General features: G+C 42.8%; 2 pseudogenes; both read left to right on the top strand.

Moving 5' to 3' along the window:
• The first annotated feature begins 7,287 nt into the window (after positions 1–7,287).
• On the top strand, positions 7,288–7,894 carry LOC108281328 (annotated as a pseudogene).
• Positions 7,895–7,969: 75 nt separating this feature from the next.
• LOC108281325 lies at positions 7,970–16,412 on the top strand (annotated as a pseudogene).
• Positions 16,413–16,900: the final 488 nt, after the last annotated feature.

Consider the following 16,900-nt stretch of genomic DNA (forward strand, 5'->3'; position numbering starts at 1 on the left):
GTGATCCACCCGCCTCGGCCTCCCAAAGTGCTGGGATTACAGGCGTGAGCCACTGTGCCCGGCCTACTATAACTTTTAAATGTTATAAGGTTCTTTTTATTTTGACAGTTTGACTCTTTTGTACTTTACCTTAAAACACAAATACAGTTCCCCGGGCATGGTGGCTCACACCTATAATCCCAGCAATTTGGGAGGCCGAGGCGGGTGGATCACCTGAGGGCAGGAGTTCGAGACCAGCCTGACTAACATGGTAAAAGCCCATCTCTACTAAAAATACAAAAATTAGCCGGGTGTGGTGGCACGCACCTGAAACCCCAGCTACTCAGAAGGCTAAGGCAGAAGAATCTCTTGAACCTGGGAGGTGGATGTTGCAGTGAGCCCGGATCATGCCACTGCACTCCAGCCTGGACAACAGAGTGAGACTCCATCTCAAAAAAACAAAAAAACACCACACCACCACACACACACACACACACACACACACACACACGTATACAAGTACATTGTACGGTTGCACAAAAATGTTTTCTTTCTTTATAACCTTATTCTATAAGTTTTCTTCTATTATTATTATTATTATTATTATTTACTTTTCAAACTTTTTAAAAACTAAAACACACACACATACATTAGCCCAGAACTACACGGGGTCAGGGTCATCGTATCACTGCCTTCCACCTCCACATCTCATCCCACTAAAAGGTCTTTAGGGGCAGTAATGTGCAAGGAGCTGTCATCTCCTGTGATGAAAATGCCTTCTTCCGGATACCTCCTGAAGGACCTGCCTGAGGTCCTTCCAAATTTCCAAGAGAGGGAGAACACCTTAAGAGAGAAGTGAAGTGAGAACACCTTGAGAGCGAAGAAGAGTCTGAAAGATCAACAAGCTTAATAAACTCTGTGAGTGTGTTACAGTTAACTTTTGGCACGTGCTATACTTTTCTGTATGACTGGCAGGGCAGTAGATTTGTTGACACCAGCATCACCACAAACACGTGAATAATGCATTGTGTTCTGAAATCATCAGGCAATAGGACATTTTTCAGCTCCATTATAATCTGGGTGGACCACCATTGTACACGCAGCCTGTCAGTGACCAAAACGTCATTATGGGGCACATGATGGTAGAAATATTTTGTAAATTTTTAGGACCTGCTGCAGCTACTCAGTAGGGTGCCGGATTTCAGTTTTCTAAGCTGCTTTTAGAGCAACCTAAGTGCCTGCATTATTTACAGGCTCTGCAGGGAACCTGCTGGAGGCAGAGCCATTAGTGATTGATCCAATTAGAACACAGACACAATCAATAAAGAAGTGCTTGCTGGACCCCAAGTATGCAGAGTGCTGGTGAGAACGATGTGAGGAGAAAAGCATGGGGGGTCAAGGGGATGGAAAAGAGAAAACAAAATCCTAAATGAAGGCATCGGAGAACCATTCCTCTTTCTGCATCATCTGGGATGGAGTTGCACATGTTCAGGGGCTTAGGACAGTACTAGCCCATATCAGGTACTCAAAAAATGTTTATTAATTCAATAAACAGAACAAATGGAATGAAACCAAGAGATAAACCCATTGTTATTTGTTTAAAAAATGCCAATGGTCTGTTGAAGAAAAGAAAAAATTTCGTATCTGGATCTTTTTGCTGAGATTTTTGGATGATTCCTTCTAAATAATTGACAAACATGAAAGTCACAAAGAAACATAACCTGTATCTTTTGTTTGCTACCAGGATTGTGAGATTCTTGCCCTCAGAGTGGCAAGCCAGTCAGGAATAAGTCCTACTCTTCCTTGAATGTGGAAGGAAATCCCACCGCTGCTTGCAGGATCTCCCTTGGTTTCAATCTCTTAAGAACACAGATACGGGCCGGGCACGGTGGCTCAGACCTATAATCCCATCACTTTGGGAAGCCGAGGCGGGTGGATCACGAGGTCAAGAGATCAAGACCATCCTGGTCAACATGGTGAAACCCCGTCTCTACTAAAAATACAAAAAATCAGCTGGGCATGGTGGCGTGCGCCTGTAGTCCCAGCTACTCAGGAGGCTGAGGCAGGAGAATCGCTTGAACCCAGGAGGCGGAGGTTGCGGTGAACCGAGATCATGCCATTGCACTCCAGCCTGGGTAACAAGAGCAAAACTCCATCTCAAAAAAAAAAAAAAAAAGAACACAGATACGACCCACGGAGTCTATTGGCACTCAGCCTTCCACACCAGGTAACCAAGTCATCTGGGTCCAACTTCTGAGTAAGACAGGGAGAACAGCTTGAGAGAAATCCTGGAAGATCAACTCAATAAACTCTGTGTGTATGCGTGTGTGTGTGTGTGTGTGTGTGTGTGTGTGTGTGTGATTACAACTTTTCAGAAGTACATTTTCCTTCTATAGTCAAATGCTCTTATCCATGAGAAACACAGGCTGCCTGTGTGACCACACCAAAATAATCACTTTACTTGATAGTCAAAAGAAGTAAAATATTTTGCCTGACAGTGACACCTCTAATGTTCTCTTAGCAGGATTAATTATTTCATGCTTGGACTCATCACAAGTCTCCAAGGTATTCCTTATCCCACAAGATTGCAATTATGTGTTTTTATTTGTTTTTCCTTAGTGAGTGTTTTGGAAGAAAATACCACATCTTAGGCATCTTTGTGTCACCAGGACCAACTAGATCTCTGGTCATGTACAGGGCAGTCAACGGGTATCTGTAAAGCTGAGTGCCAGAAAACATGGAGGAAAAACATGGAGGGAAATGAAAGAATGAGTGTTTAGGGGAGAGTGTGAATGAAGGAATGAGCAATGGAATGAACCACCCTGTTGAAGCAGCTAACTTTGGCATGTGATCCTTTTCAATGTGGAAAACATCGTCTTCATTCAACCCCCTAGGAAGAAAGGGAAAGGAGTTGAGAGAGAGAGGATGTATTTATTTCATTTTCACCCTTCAGACTTAACTGTCCTCTACAGTAACCCACCCCAACTGGAACGAAAGCCTGTATTGTGAGCTTAACCTTTCGTATCTGTTCTCAGGGCTGCCTAGCTGCAATCACTCTCTACCAAGGAAGGACTGCAGGAATGCAGCCAGAGACGCTGTTAGAGCAAGACGTTGGGCTTTATTGTGCAAATACAAGCCAGCACTTACCAAGTTTTTTTTTTAAAAAAAGGGGGGGATTTCTTAGTTCTTAGGCTCTGTTGGGGCAGCAAAAAGAAAAGTGTCAATCTGGCAACTGGCCACTTGATAAGAGCGTAAGTGTGAGGGCCAGATTGACGTTTCAGAATAGCATTAAAAATCTAATACATTTACATACATCTACATATCTCTGATTGATGCCTTATTGCATTTCATTTTGAACTGTGAGTCCCAGGCCCAGCCTTTATCAAAGCCCACCAGTGCTCTCTGCTACTTTTTTTTTTTTTTTCCGATGGAGTCTTGCTCTGTCACCCAGGCTAGAGTGCAGTGGCACCATCTTGGCCTCCCGGGTTCAAGAGATTCTCTTGCCTCAGCTTCCCGTAATCAGGATTACCGGCGTGCACCACCATCCCTGGCTAATTTTTGTATTTTTTTTTTAGTAGAGACAAAGTTTTGCCATGTTGGCCAGGCTGGTCTCGAACTCCTGACCTCAAGTGATCTGCCCACTTCGGTCTCCTAAAGTGCTGGGATTATGGGTGTGAGCCATTGCACCCGGCGCCCTGCCACATTTTCACAGAGGATGAGATGGCTACACTGTCAACGTGAAGCACCAACTCCAAGAACCATATGCCTGCTTGGCGGTGTCCATTCTGGAAGGGCCTTGTGAAGAATGACATATGAAACCTGTGTGATAGCAAAAGAACAGACTTGTTTTGCAGGCCCACAGAAAAGCAAAACCCAAGCATCGTAAGAGCACTTGTTTGTACCAATCATTTGCTTTCTAGAATTCTTTACTCTTTTTAGGTACTCAGTTAAGATCCTTCAACTTGTTCTTACTGTTTTCTTCTATTTTGCAATGAGGATATTGTTAATGTTCATGTATACGGAGAGAACTTTTGTTTTAAAGATGAGGTCAAAAAATTAGCAAAACTCAGCCCAAGCAAGTCCAGCCAATGATAACCGTTTCTCCAAGATTAGGAGGTATGTTTTTGGAAGAATATTAAAGGTTGACTTGAGAGGAAGTCAGGATAATGCCTTGTGCTAACCATTTTACACCCCCAGAGATACAGGTGTTTTGTTTTGTTTTGTTTTCACCAAATGTCTTTCAGATCTATTGCTGCATTTAATGTCACAATATACCCATGACTTACACTTGTTCGAAAGTTGGCTATAAAATGTGTTAATAATCATTTACAAAGCAGGAATCATGAAGTTAGAGGAATGTTAAAACTCAACAGGCCTTTGAGAGTCAGTCATAATCTCTCATTCTGAGACATGATATCCAAGTCCCAAGAAGGTTAAATGACTCACCCAAAGTCACATAGCCAGCAAAAATCAAAGCCTGTTTTAAGTTTAGATGGCCAATCTTCATCCCTAAAGATAAAATTACTACTGGAAAAAGATGGAAAATGACAAGCCATTTGCCAGGAAAAACAAAGCTAGGACAAAAGTTTGTCTTAGAGCAATTCCAGCTATATTCAGGTGGCTGGGGTGCAGCCTTCTTTTATTTTTTTTTGAGACAGAGTTTCACTCTTGTTACCCAGGGTGGTGTGCAATGGCGCAATCTCGGCTTACCACAACCTCCGTCTCCTGGGTTCAAGCAATTCTCCTGCCTCAGCCTCCCGAGTAGCTGGGACTACAGGTGTTGCCACCATGCCCAGCTAATTTTTGTATTTTTCGTAGAGACGGGGTTTCACCATGTTGATCAGGATAGTCTCGATCTCTTGACCTCGTGATCCACCCGCCTTGGCCTCCCAAAGTGCTGGGATTACAGGCGTGAGCCACCACGTCCGGCCTGGGTTGCAGCCTTCTACGCCTGATGCCATATGGGCAGGATCTACTGTGCAGGCCGTCATCTTGCTCTTCATAAGTCCTTCGGGGTTCCTCAGCCTGTATCTATTCAATGCTCAAAAAATGGTCTATTTTCTTTGTTTCACACTAGACCTCTTTTTAAGCTAGATATTTTTAACTCTATTTTTATTGGAAGTATATTTTACATATCATAATATTCATCCATTTCAAGTGTATAATTTAATGATTTTTAGTAACCTCACTAAGAAGTACATCATCACCATAAATCAGATTTAGACATTTGTATTTCTCCCAGTAAACTCCCCCAGGCCCCTTTACCTGTAAACCCCATTCCAACCCCTCAGGAAAGATTTGATCTTCCTAATACACTATGAAAAGAAAGTAAATAGAAGCAGTTGACATTTTACATCGAAGTAGTTTTGACCTGCTATAGTCTCTCCCTCCAGAGAACATTTTGCATTCACGAAGGCAATTTTCTCACCATACTGGTTTATCTCTTAGGGTACGTCCTGATTGTCTTTGCTGAAACAATTACTCCTACTTAAGTTCTGAGATTTGGGTGAGTCCCTGCACTGCCCCGTGAGGCTGGGTGGGCAAGACTGCTAATTATTCTGGCTGTTTCCCTTCCCTCACCCCGTCTTGGTCATCTCTGTTTATTTGGCTAAAGGGTAAAGATCTGACACAAGGAAGATTGGTCCATACTCCTTTCTCAGCTGACTTAAAAAGCTGTTTTCCTTCCTTCCCCATCTGACTGGCCCAATGCTTATACATCCCCCATTCTCCTGGCAAGTGAGAACTGAGTGTGTGGGAATTGAGCTTGCTGCCAGCTCTTGTCCAGAGGGCAGGCTATTTCTCTGGGTCGCTTTTACTTGCTCTCTCCCATGTTTCTTCCCCATAGTATTTTCATAATGACAGAGCCCAGAAACAACCCACAGGTCCACCCATAAAGAAATGGCCAAACACATCACTCAGTATACATTTCTAATAACGACTTAAAATATGCTGTAGAAGAATATCTGACCATGTAGAAAAATCTTTTTTTACATGGCATTAGGAAAAGAGGATACGAAATTAAACATACAGCATGAAATCCCTCTGCAACCATTGTATGCGTACACATGATTCTGCAAGTGTGTGTATCAAACATACCTAAACACAAAACACCAAAATAGTTAAAGAAAAGTGGTTATCTCTGCCTGGCAAGATTATGGGTAATTTATATTGATGTTTTTGTGAAATTTTCAAATGTTTACCAAAAAATACATGTTACTGGTGTAATGAGAAAAAGAATTACAAATGTTACGATAAACAGAATGAAGGATCAGCTCCCTGGGCTAAAACAGCGTCTTCCTCTTGTTTGCCATAGTCCAGGTGCACTGTCAGCACCAGGTTCTTCTTATTATTAACATCACTGTTATTACTGTGCTAATCACAGTGTACATAACTCCTTCCTCTGTACTAATCATCCACCACACCTGGGAGACTGATCTTGGTTGGGGAGACAAGGAATCCCGAGTAGACAGACAGTTTGGATGAAGTTCAGAGATGAGTTAGCCAAATGATCAAGGGAGTGGGGTGGATTGCTGCTGGCGAAGAGATGAAAGGATCCATTTTTATAGCTCTGCTGAGCAGAGACTGGGGGGTGGAGGGAGGCTTGAAAATGGACCCAAAACATATGACAATCAGGAGCAATAAAGTGTGAGGAGGGAGCCGAACAGAGCCTGGTCCACATCAGTAATCGGATGCTCCACTAACAGAAACATGAAGCATGAACATCAAGGAACATCAAGGAATCTCCTTTGGCACAGCCTATTAGGTTCAGAGCCAATCCCTATGGGAAGGGAAAGCCCCACCATTCAGTAAGTAGAACATGATGTTGCATTGTACTGAAAAGCCCTCTGGCTTCACATAGCAAAGTGAGCCTTCAATTTCACATTCCTCAAAGTGAGGAAAGGCTCTTCTGGTTAGAAGCCCAGATGCAAAATGCATCCATCAATTCCAGACTAGGCACTTCTGCAGCAAAGCTCCCAGTGTCTTTAGCACCCTCAGAGAGCTGCCTCGCTCTGCTGCTCTGACCAAGGGACTTCTGTTATTTATTTATCTTTCTCACACCCACTCATTCAGAAGGATTTCCTCAGAGGCTTCTGTTGCCCAGTTTTGTGCTAAGTTTAGCTGACAAGCATGGGCAAGCAAAAGATTTGATCTTTGCCCTTAATGAGAGTACACGGTAATGATGAGGTCAAAAAGATGACCTTTCTTAGGTGTTACTGGCAATGCTCTGGCACCTCCTGAAGAACTCAGGGGCCCAGGGTCTGGGGAGTATGAAGAAACAGGGCAGGTTGAGAGCAGCAGTAATCCAGAATGGCTCCTCTGATCTATGTTGATAAGGAAAATGGAGAATCAGGCACCCATGTGGCAGCTAAGGATGGGCTGAAGCTGGGGTCTGGACCTTCAATCAAAGCCTGAGACGGGAGATCTCGAGTTTCAACACATTTTGGCAAAACGTTGCATGCTCCACCAGCCTTACCTAAAGCTACCAGAAAGGCTTTGGGAACTGTCAACAGAACTACAGGAAAGTCAGTAAAGACCAATGAACCCCTCAAACAAAAACAGCCAAGCTTTTCTGCCAGAAGATAACAGAAGACTGTTAAAGCAAAAAGCTCTGTTCCTGCCTCAGATGACGCCTATCCAGAAATAGAAAAATGCTTTTCCTTCAATCCTCTAGACTTTGAGAGTTTTGACCTGCCTGAAGAGCATCAGGTAGCACACCTACCCTTGAGTGGAGTGCCTTTCATGACCCTTGATGAGGAAAGAGAGCTTGAAAAGCTGTTTCAGCTGGGTCCCCCTTCACTTGTGACGATGCCCTCTCCACCATGGAATCCGATCTGTTGCAGTCTCCTTCAAGCATTCTGTTGACCCTGGATGGTGAATCGCCACCTGTTTGCTATGACATAGATATTTAAATTTCTTAGTGTTTTAGAATTTGTGTGTATTTATATTAATAAAGCATTCTTTGTTTAACAGAAAAAAAAAAGAAGGAAACATGGCAACCCCAGGGAAGACAAGCAGGGCCCACGAAACAGAACAAGTCGGCATGACCAAGTTGAAACGTCGCTTCATTTTCCAAGCTCACAGTAAATATCCATTACTATCCCCAAAGGAGTAGAACCTAAATGCAAGTTTGGATGGTTATGAGGAAGATAATTATTTTATCAGATCTTTCTCTCAAGGAGATAACTTGGTAATATGGAGCTTGAATGCAAAGGTAAGAGAGAGGATTCAAGGGAGATCTATCAGTATCCTATTACAAGGGTGGGCGAAGACAGTGACAACATGAATGAAGCAGTGGCAATGAATTTCGGTAAAGCAATGGGTGAAATGAACCCCAGAAAGTTGGCGATGGCCTTGCTGCTGTGCCCAGCTGTCTAGAATTACTGACTGATTGGTAGCGATTCTAATTAGCGCCTGGGAAGTCAGAAAGGAAAAGCTAGGGCTTCAGGGAAGGTAAAGGTTTTATTTCATATATATTGGTTTTAGAGTCTGAGCGAACCATCTGTGTACTCTTGGAGGCAATAAGAAATGTAGTTCAGGAGCTCAAAAGAAGGGCTGGGTCAAGAAATGTAGATCTGTAAGTCAATCCACATAGCAGTGCAAAGTAATGGAATCACTCAGGGAGATAATATATTGAGAATAAAGGAACGCTGGCCAGGCACAGTGGCTCATGATGGCAACCCAGCACTTTGGGAGGCTGATTTGGGAGGATTGCTTGAGCCCAGGAGTTTAAGACCAGCTTGGGCAACATGGTGAGACCTAATCTCTACCAAAAAAAGAGGCGTACTGAGAAGAAAACCTGGAAAAGAATCTTTTAATGGGGCATGTTTGGTATATGTAGTCTATTCAGAGGAAGAACTGACAATTAAAAAAAACCAGAAGTGCTGAAGAGATGAGCTACTAAGAAAAGCCATAGAATTAATTAATTTCATTCAAAATGCACACAAAGAGCTTTCTGTGTGCTTTCTGGGGATTAAAAAGAAGAAGAAATGGGCACTGACATCAAGATGCTCATGGTCTAGTAAAAGAGAAAATGATTGCAATTATAAACATAAGAAATGCTAACTGAGGCAAGACTTTCTTAGAACAAAGGAGGCAGTGATAATTCAACTTGGGAGGGGCAGAAAGGGGTTTTGAGGGATAAATAAGAGTTAACCAGGAAAATGAAGAGGGGGAATTATTCTAGGCCACAGGAACAGCACATGAGAAGGCAAATTTCTTGTGTTAAAGTCATGAACAAGGTCTTGATGGATGGGTCTGAAGATGAAAATATTAAATCGGGTGAAAAAAATTTTCATATTGATTTGGTTTACCTCAATGGTTGTGTCAATTGTTATTATTTCCAAGCTGTTCCCATATTCAGTGTCAAAGTGAAGCAAACTACTTTCTAGATTAAGTCCCTCTAGAGAAGGGGTCTTCAATTTTGGCTGCATATTATAATCACCTGGAGAGGTTTTCAAGCAATTAAATAGGATCTGAGGGAAGGGAGAGGTAGAACTCAGGCTTCTTCTATGTGTTGTAAATGCCCTCTGGATGATTCTATTGCACGGAGAGCACTAGTTCTCAAACTTCACTGGGCGTTAAAATCACCTAGCAGGCTAGTTAAAATACAGATTGCTGGGTCCCCAGTCCCAGAGCGTCTGATTTGGTAAACCTGGGAGTGAGCCTGAGAATTTACCTTTCCAACAAATTCCCAGGGGACTTTGAATTTTTAAAAAGTAAGGTAATTAACAAAGTAAAAGGCCAATAAAGTAATCACGCCTCAAAAGAGCACCCTAGAATAGCAGCCATAGGTAAACCAAAAGTAACTGCATTTTCTTTCTCCTTACCCTCTGAATCATCTTCCTTGTATCAGCTACCTATGGCCAAAGTAATGTTGTATAAAAAATTAGCCCGAAAATCCAGTGACTTGAAACAGCAATAATTTATTCTCAAAGATCTGTGAGTTGGTGGGGATCCACTGAATTCAGTGGGTCTGAACCCCATTTCACATATCTCTCAATATTTTCCTTGGACCATTAAGCACAAGCATATTCTTATGTTAATAACATAAACACAAATATTGAAGAAAAACTATGTGAAGTCTCTTGATGCGTACACTCAGAAGCGGCACACTATGGCGATGGCTCCTTCTGTTGGCCAAATCAAGTCACATTTTCCAGTGTCGGGGTAACTGCGAAGCCACAGGGCAAAACATGTACAAAGCTGGCGTAGCCAAAAATTTTGGCCATAATGCAATCCATTCCATTCCTCTCCTTCACCATAGAATGTTTTATATTTTAACTTCAATTCAAAGTTCAATGTCCTGCCTCTCAACCAGCTTCTATGAAGAGCCTGTTTGATATTGGATTATGTAAAGAATCATAATCATCTGAAAATCCTATCCTGATACCTGATAAATCTTTTAAACTTATTGAAAATTAGTTTAAAAGATGTATTTCTTTCTCCTTCCAAGACAAGTAAAGCAATTTTCTATGTGTATTATACACAAACTCACAAGCATACACATATTTATAACAATGCCTGTATACTTAAAAATACTAGAGAAAAAGGTACAGGTATTGATCAACTTACGACCTATGCAACTTACGACCATTCGACTTTACGACCACAATCGCTAGCCATGACTGCTCCGCATCTGGCAGCGCAAATGTTGCCCAGCTGGGCGTACGACAGTGCGGGACAATAAACATATATGCTGTATCACATCATTATTAGTCATTTTCTCGCCTTTCTTACTAAAATGTGAGTGGTTTATATCCCTATATCTTTAACAATATTAGAACATACTAAGTTTAAATTATATTTGAACAAGATATCCAGATGACATCTTTTATGATGAATGCTACATATTTGTATCCCATGGAAAGTCACATAAAATTGTGATGAATTACTTTTCCATTTACAATGATAATAAATAAATACCTGGCAACTAGCCCTTTTTAACCCTAAGACTTAACATAGTTCATACCCTTCTGCTTTTCAAAACTCATCATGTGCCGTGGTTTTTCACTTCAAACCGTAGACCACCGTGGTTCAGTGATCTGTGAATATTCCACAGTTTTACACAAGGCTGAGCCTTTACCACAAGTTAAGGTGGCTTTTTAAAAATGAGATTTGACAAGAATACTTTCATAATAAGCATTCAGGTCAACCTTTACTACTGGTAATGCAGTGTTCTACTTAAACCTGACAAATGTAGAAATAAGAAACAAAATGGTGTAGAGATGATACAAATGGCATAAAATGAACAAAGAAAATTATGATATATAACAATAATGAAAGAAAATTACGATAAAATATGACTTAAAGATTTTTATAACATCATTTCACAGTACTGTACATATAGCCTACTCAACTTACGACCAAATCATGTTATGACCGGTCTGTCGGACCCAATCGTGGTCGTAAGTCGAGCACTAGCTGTACTGTATAATATTAAATGATCCTTTTATTTTCCACCACGGCATTTTCTTTTTTTCTACATTTTACCTTAACCCTGTACAGAGAGTTGAAAACATCTGTGCACCAAGAAATGGATAGAATAACTATGTGCCATTCTAATTCCTTTTTCTGTTGGATTTATTCTTCCTTCTATCTTTCATTTTATTTGGTATTATAAGCTGAATTGTGATATGATTTCAATGCTTATCCCTTTTAAATCTCATGTTGAAATGTGACCTCTGATGTCAGACACAGGCTTAGTGGGAGGTTTTTAGGTCATGGGGTGGATCCCTCTTGAATGGCTTGGTGCTGACTTTCAGTAATGCTTGGTGCTGACTTTCAGTAATGTTTTCACTCCCACTCTCTTGGTTCATGTAAGAGCTGGTTGTTTAAAAGAGTGTGGCACACCACCATCCTTACTCCTACTCTCACCGTGTGACCCACCTGCTCCCTCTTTGCCTTCTGCCATGCTCCTAGATGGAAGAAACCTGCCTCGAGTCTCAATTGAGACTTTGGACTTCGGACTTCCGGTTTAGTTGGTGCTGGAATGAGTTAAGGCTCTGGGGGTCTGTTGGGAAGAGATTATTGTATTTTGCAATGCGAGAAGGACATGAGATTAGGAAGACCACGGGCAGAATGATACGATTTTGATGTTTGTCACTTTTAAATCTCATGTTGAAATGTGACCTCCAGTGTTGGAGGTGGGGCTTAGTGGAAGGTGTATGGGACATGGAGGCAGAAATGACGGCGTGGTGCTGTCCTCTTGATAATGAGGGAGTTCTCACTCTATGAGTTCATGCAAGCTCTGGTTGTTTAAAGGTATGTGGTACCCTCCTCCTCCTGCTCTAACCATGTGATCCACTTGCTTTTCCTTTGCTTTCTACCATGATTGTAAGGTTCCTGAGGCCTTCACAGGAATATACACTGGTGCCTTGCTTCTTGTACAGCTTGCAGAACTATGAGCCAATTAAACCTCTTTTCTTTTTTTTTTTTTTTAGACGGACTTTTGCTGTTGTTAACCAGGCTGGCTGGAGTGCAGTGACGCAATCTCAGCTCACTGAAACCTCTGCCTCCTGGGTTCAAGCAATTCTCCTGCCTCAGCCTCCCGAGTAGCTGGGACTACAGGCACATGCCACCATGCCCAACTAATTTTTGTATTTTTAGTAGAGACATGGTTTCACCATTTTGACCAGGATGGTCTCGATCTCTTGACCTCATGATCCTCCCGCCTCGACCTCCCAAAGTGCTGGGATTATAGGCGTGAGCCACTGTGCCTGCCCTAACCCTCTTTTAAAAATAAATTAGCCAGCCTGTTATTCCTTTACAGCAATGGAAACACAAATTGTATCTTCCAAAAAGATGTGTTGAAATCTAACCCTACTGCCTCAAAATGTGATCTTATTTGAAAACAGGGTCAGTGCAGCAGTAATTGAGTTAAGAGGAGACCATACTGGAGTAGGGTGGGCATTTAATCGAATACGACTGGTGTTCTCATTAGTACACAATGTGAAGACACAGGAAGAGACCGCCGTGTGATGACAAGAGCAGAGACTGGAGCGATTGCAGCTGCAAACAAAGGAATGCCAAGGGTTGAGAGCCACCGCCAAAATCCAGGAAGAGGCCAGGAAGGATTCTACCTGGAGTCTCAGAGAAGGTATTGGCCTCAGTAATACCTTGATTTAAGACTTCTGGGCTTCAGAACTGTGAGATAATAAACTATGTTTCTTTAGGCCCCCTAGTGTGTGGCATTTTATTACAACAGCCCCAGAAGACTAATGTAATTGGGTAAGCTGGTCAGTTTCTGGCTGTAGGTTCTAACGTATCATGAAAGTCTTCAGTGGGAGTTACAGATTTAGATTCTGAATCTAATGTAAGAAGCCAGGGCTTAAGGGAGTAGAACTTCACTTCTCCTAGGGCCCAGTCTTACTGTCATGGCTTTCTAACTTTTTAAGGCAAAGAAACAATTGGCACACCTACCTATGGACAAGTGACAGTTCCCCGCTCAGATCAGTTTTGAAATACTTGCTCAGAGAACACCAGGTAAGAACCTGATCTTTTAATGCTCTTGTACCCGTGCTTTGTTGTAGGCAGGAGGGTCTATGGTTTGCCCATTTGTCAGGGCCTCAGACAGTAGGAGTGAGCAGGCTGAAGTCACCTTGTCGTACACCAGCCTGCTGGAGCTGAAACAAATGACTACAGAACCACTCTGATGTTCATGCTTCTCTGATTTTTGCTTTCTCCTAACAGTCTGGGTTTATATCTAAATGTAAAAAGGGAGAAGGAAGTAGATACGAAAGAGTTCAGAGACCACCTTCTCCAAACTCATTCCATGCATGAAGCTCTCTGCAGGAGACTAGAGAGATGGCCAAACAGACTCTGTCTGAAGCAAACACTCTGTTCTTACACAGTCACCCTGTTCATTGTTTAATGGTCCAACTTCTTGGAAAGCACATCTTCATACAAAGCAAAAATCTACCTCTGGGACCCCATGAGATTAGGGATGCCATGGGCAGAACGACATGGTTTGGATGTTTGTCCTCTGTAAATCTCCTGTTGAAATGTGATCTCCATCACATTTCATCTCCATCATGAAAAGACACTGAGCAGATCCATATAATGGTTTTCAACTATTCAAAGCAGTTACCACGTGTAATCCCCTTGGGGACAAATGGTCCCTTGTGAGGATATGAATTCCAGACTCTTCCTTCACCACATTGTCTTTTACCCTCTGGAAAAACTGTTCATTTTATATATAAGCTAACAATCTGCTCTGTTCAAGATGTGTGTGGGGTACTCTGTCTAATCCTGGGCATTCCCTTTTAAACAGAACTATACAAGTAAAAGCCATGTTGAATAAGTATATTTGGATTGTTTGATTCACGGAAGTCCCATCAGAAAGGAAATGTCAAACTTTTCAGCAAATTAATTTTATCTATCTACAAGGAAGACAGATGTCTGATAATAAAACGGACTTCCTCTCAGAAGGAGTGCTTCTCTCCCAGATCTGCAATTCCCTGATTACCAGACTATGTGGCTCTTAGACTCTAGAGGGGGAGGTTGTTCAAGATTCCCTTTGTGCCTGCTCACCTTTGTTCACCAGTCCTCACATATGTGGGTACAGAAAGTTGGTGACAAGAAGAGAGATTTGGGGTACAGGGAAGAGTGGCTAAAGTTCTGACCCTTCTAGTCATGGTCCCTTGGACATCTTTTCTATGTGGCTGAAGAGGTCCAAGGGACCTGGGAAGGGAATTCTTACTTCGGACCTAGGCTTTGGCCCAAGCATTCTGGGCAAAGGCTCTTCTCACTGGCAGGTGTGCCTTCAAGGAAGCGATTGTTTCCTAACAATTAGAGGAGGGAAATACAAAAAATACCAAAAAGAAAAGAAAAAAGATTCCAGGGTAAGGTAAGAGATAAGGGAAAGCTTCCCTCCGTTTCTTGGTCAAAAAACAAGGCTCAGCAGAAGCAATTGCATGAGGGGTTTCTGCCACCCGCAGTGCTATGGAGCAGAGCTAGTTCCTCTCCAGCTTAGCCACGTGGATTTGGACATATTTGACTCTTATCCCCCCAGGTTGAATTGGCCAAAGCCGTGGTGATGGAGAAGCCTAGTCCCCTGCTGGTCGGGGGGAATTTGTAAGACAGTATTACATACTGCTGAACCAGGCCCCAGACACACTGTGTAGATTTTATGGAAAGAACTCTTCCTATGTCCATGGGGGATTGGATTCAAATGGAAAGCCAGCAGATGCTGTCTACAGACAGAAAGAAATCCACAGGAAAGTGATGTCTCAAAACTTCACCAAATGCCACACCAAGATTCGCCATGTGGATGCCCATGCCACGCTAAATGATGGCGTGGTAGTCCAGGTGAATGGGCTTCTTTCTACAACAACCAGGCTTTGAGGAGATTTACGCAGATGTTTGTCCTTGCTCCTGAGGGGTCTGTTGCAAATAAATCCTATGTTCACAATGATATCTTCCGATACCAGGATGAGGCCTTTGGGGGGTTTGTCACTGAACCTCAAGAGGCGTCTAAAGAAGAATAGAGGAACCTGAAGAAAGAGAGCAAATACCTGAGGTGGTACCTGATGATTCTGGAACTTTCTATGGTCAGGCAGTTGTCAGTAATGACATGGAAGAACATTAAGAGGAGCCTGTTGCTGAACCAGAGCCTGATCCTAAACCAGAACCAGAGCCTGATCCTAAACCGGAACCAGAACAAGCACCTGCATCTGAAATCCAAGATGAAAAGCCTGAGCTGGGATGAGAAGAAACTGCTCCAGAGGATGCTCAGAAGAGTTCTTCTCCATTACCTGCAGACATAGCTCAGACAGTACAGGAAGACTTGAGGACACTTGCTTGGGTGTCTGTGACCAGTAAGAGCCTTCCACCCAGTGGAGTGGATACCACCTCATGTTGGTAAAGTACCAGTTTCACAGCCCTGTCCAGAGTCTAAGCCTGAATCTCAGATTCTACCACAAAGACCTCAAAGGGATCAAAGAGCGTGAGAACAAAGAATAAATATTCCTCCCCAAAGGGGACCCAGACCAATCTGTGATGCTGGTGAGCAAGTTGACATTGAACCCCGAAGAATGGTGAGACACCCTGACAGTACACCAACTCTTCATTGGCAACCTGCCTCATGAAGTGGACAAATCAGAGCTTAAAGATTTCTTTCAAAATTATGGGAATGTGGTGGAGATGAGCATTAACAGTGGTGGGAAATTACCCAATTTTGGTTTTGTTGTGTTTGGTGATTCTGACCTGTTTAAAAGGTCCTTAGCAACAGGCCCATCATGTTCAGAGGTGAGGTCTGCCTGAATGTTGAAGAGAAGACCCGAGCTGCCAAGGAAGGCGACTGACGAGATAATCACCTTCGGGGACCTGGAGGCCCTTGAGGTGGGCTGGGTGGTGGAATGAGAGCCCCTCCCTGTGAAGACATGGTGCAGAAACCAGGATTTGGAGTGGGAAGGGGAAGGGGACTTGCTCCATGACAGTGAATCTTCATGGATCTTCACGAAGCCATACAAACCCTAGTTCCTACGGAATGGTGAATTTCTTCAACTAGCCTTTGGTATCTTGGAGTATGACCCCAGTCTGTTATAAACTGCTTAAGTTTGTATAATTGTACTTTTTGTGTGTGTTAATTGTGTGTGCTCCCTCTCCTTCTCTTCCCTTTCTTGACCTTTAGTCTTGCTGGGCGTGGTGGCTCACACCTGTAATCCAACCACTTTGGAGGCCAAGGCGGGCGGATCACCTGAGGTCGGGAGTTCAAGACCAGCCTGACCAACATGATGAAACCCCATCTTAAAAATAAATAAATAAATAATACAAAAATTAGCTGGGTGTGGTGGCACATGCCTGTAGTCCCAGCTACTCTGGAGGCTGAGGCAGGAGAATTGCTTGAACTGGGGAGGCAGAGGTTGCAATGAACCAAGGTCACGCCACTGCACTCCAGCCTGGCGACAGAGCAAGACTCCGT

The sequence above is a fragment of the Cebus imitator genome, unplaced genomic scaffold (assembly GCF_001604975.1).
Source record: "Cebus imitator isolate Cc_AM_T3 unplaced genomic scaffold, Cebus_imitator-1.0 Scaffold223, whole genome shotgun sequence".
NCBI classification, from domain to species: Eukaryota; Metazoa; Chordata; class Mammalia; order Primates; family Cebidae; genus Cebus; species Cebus imitator.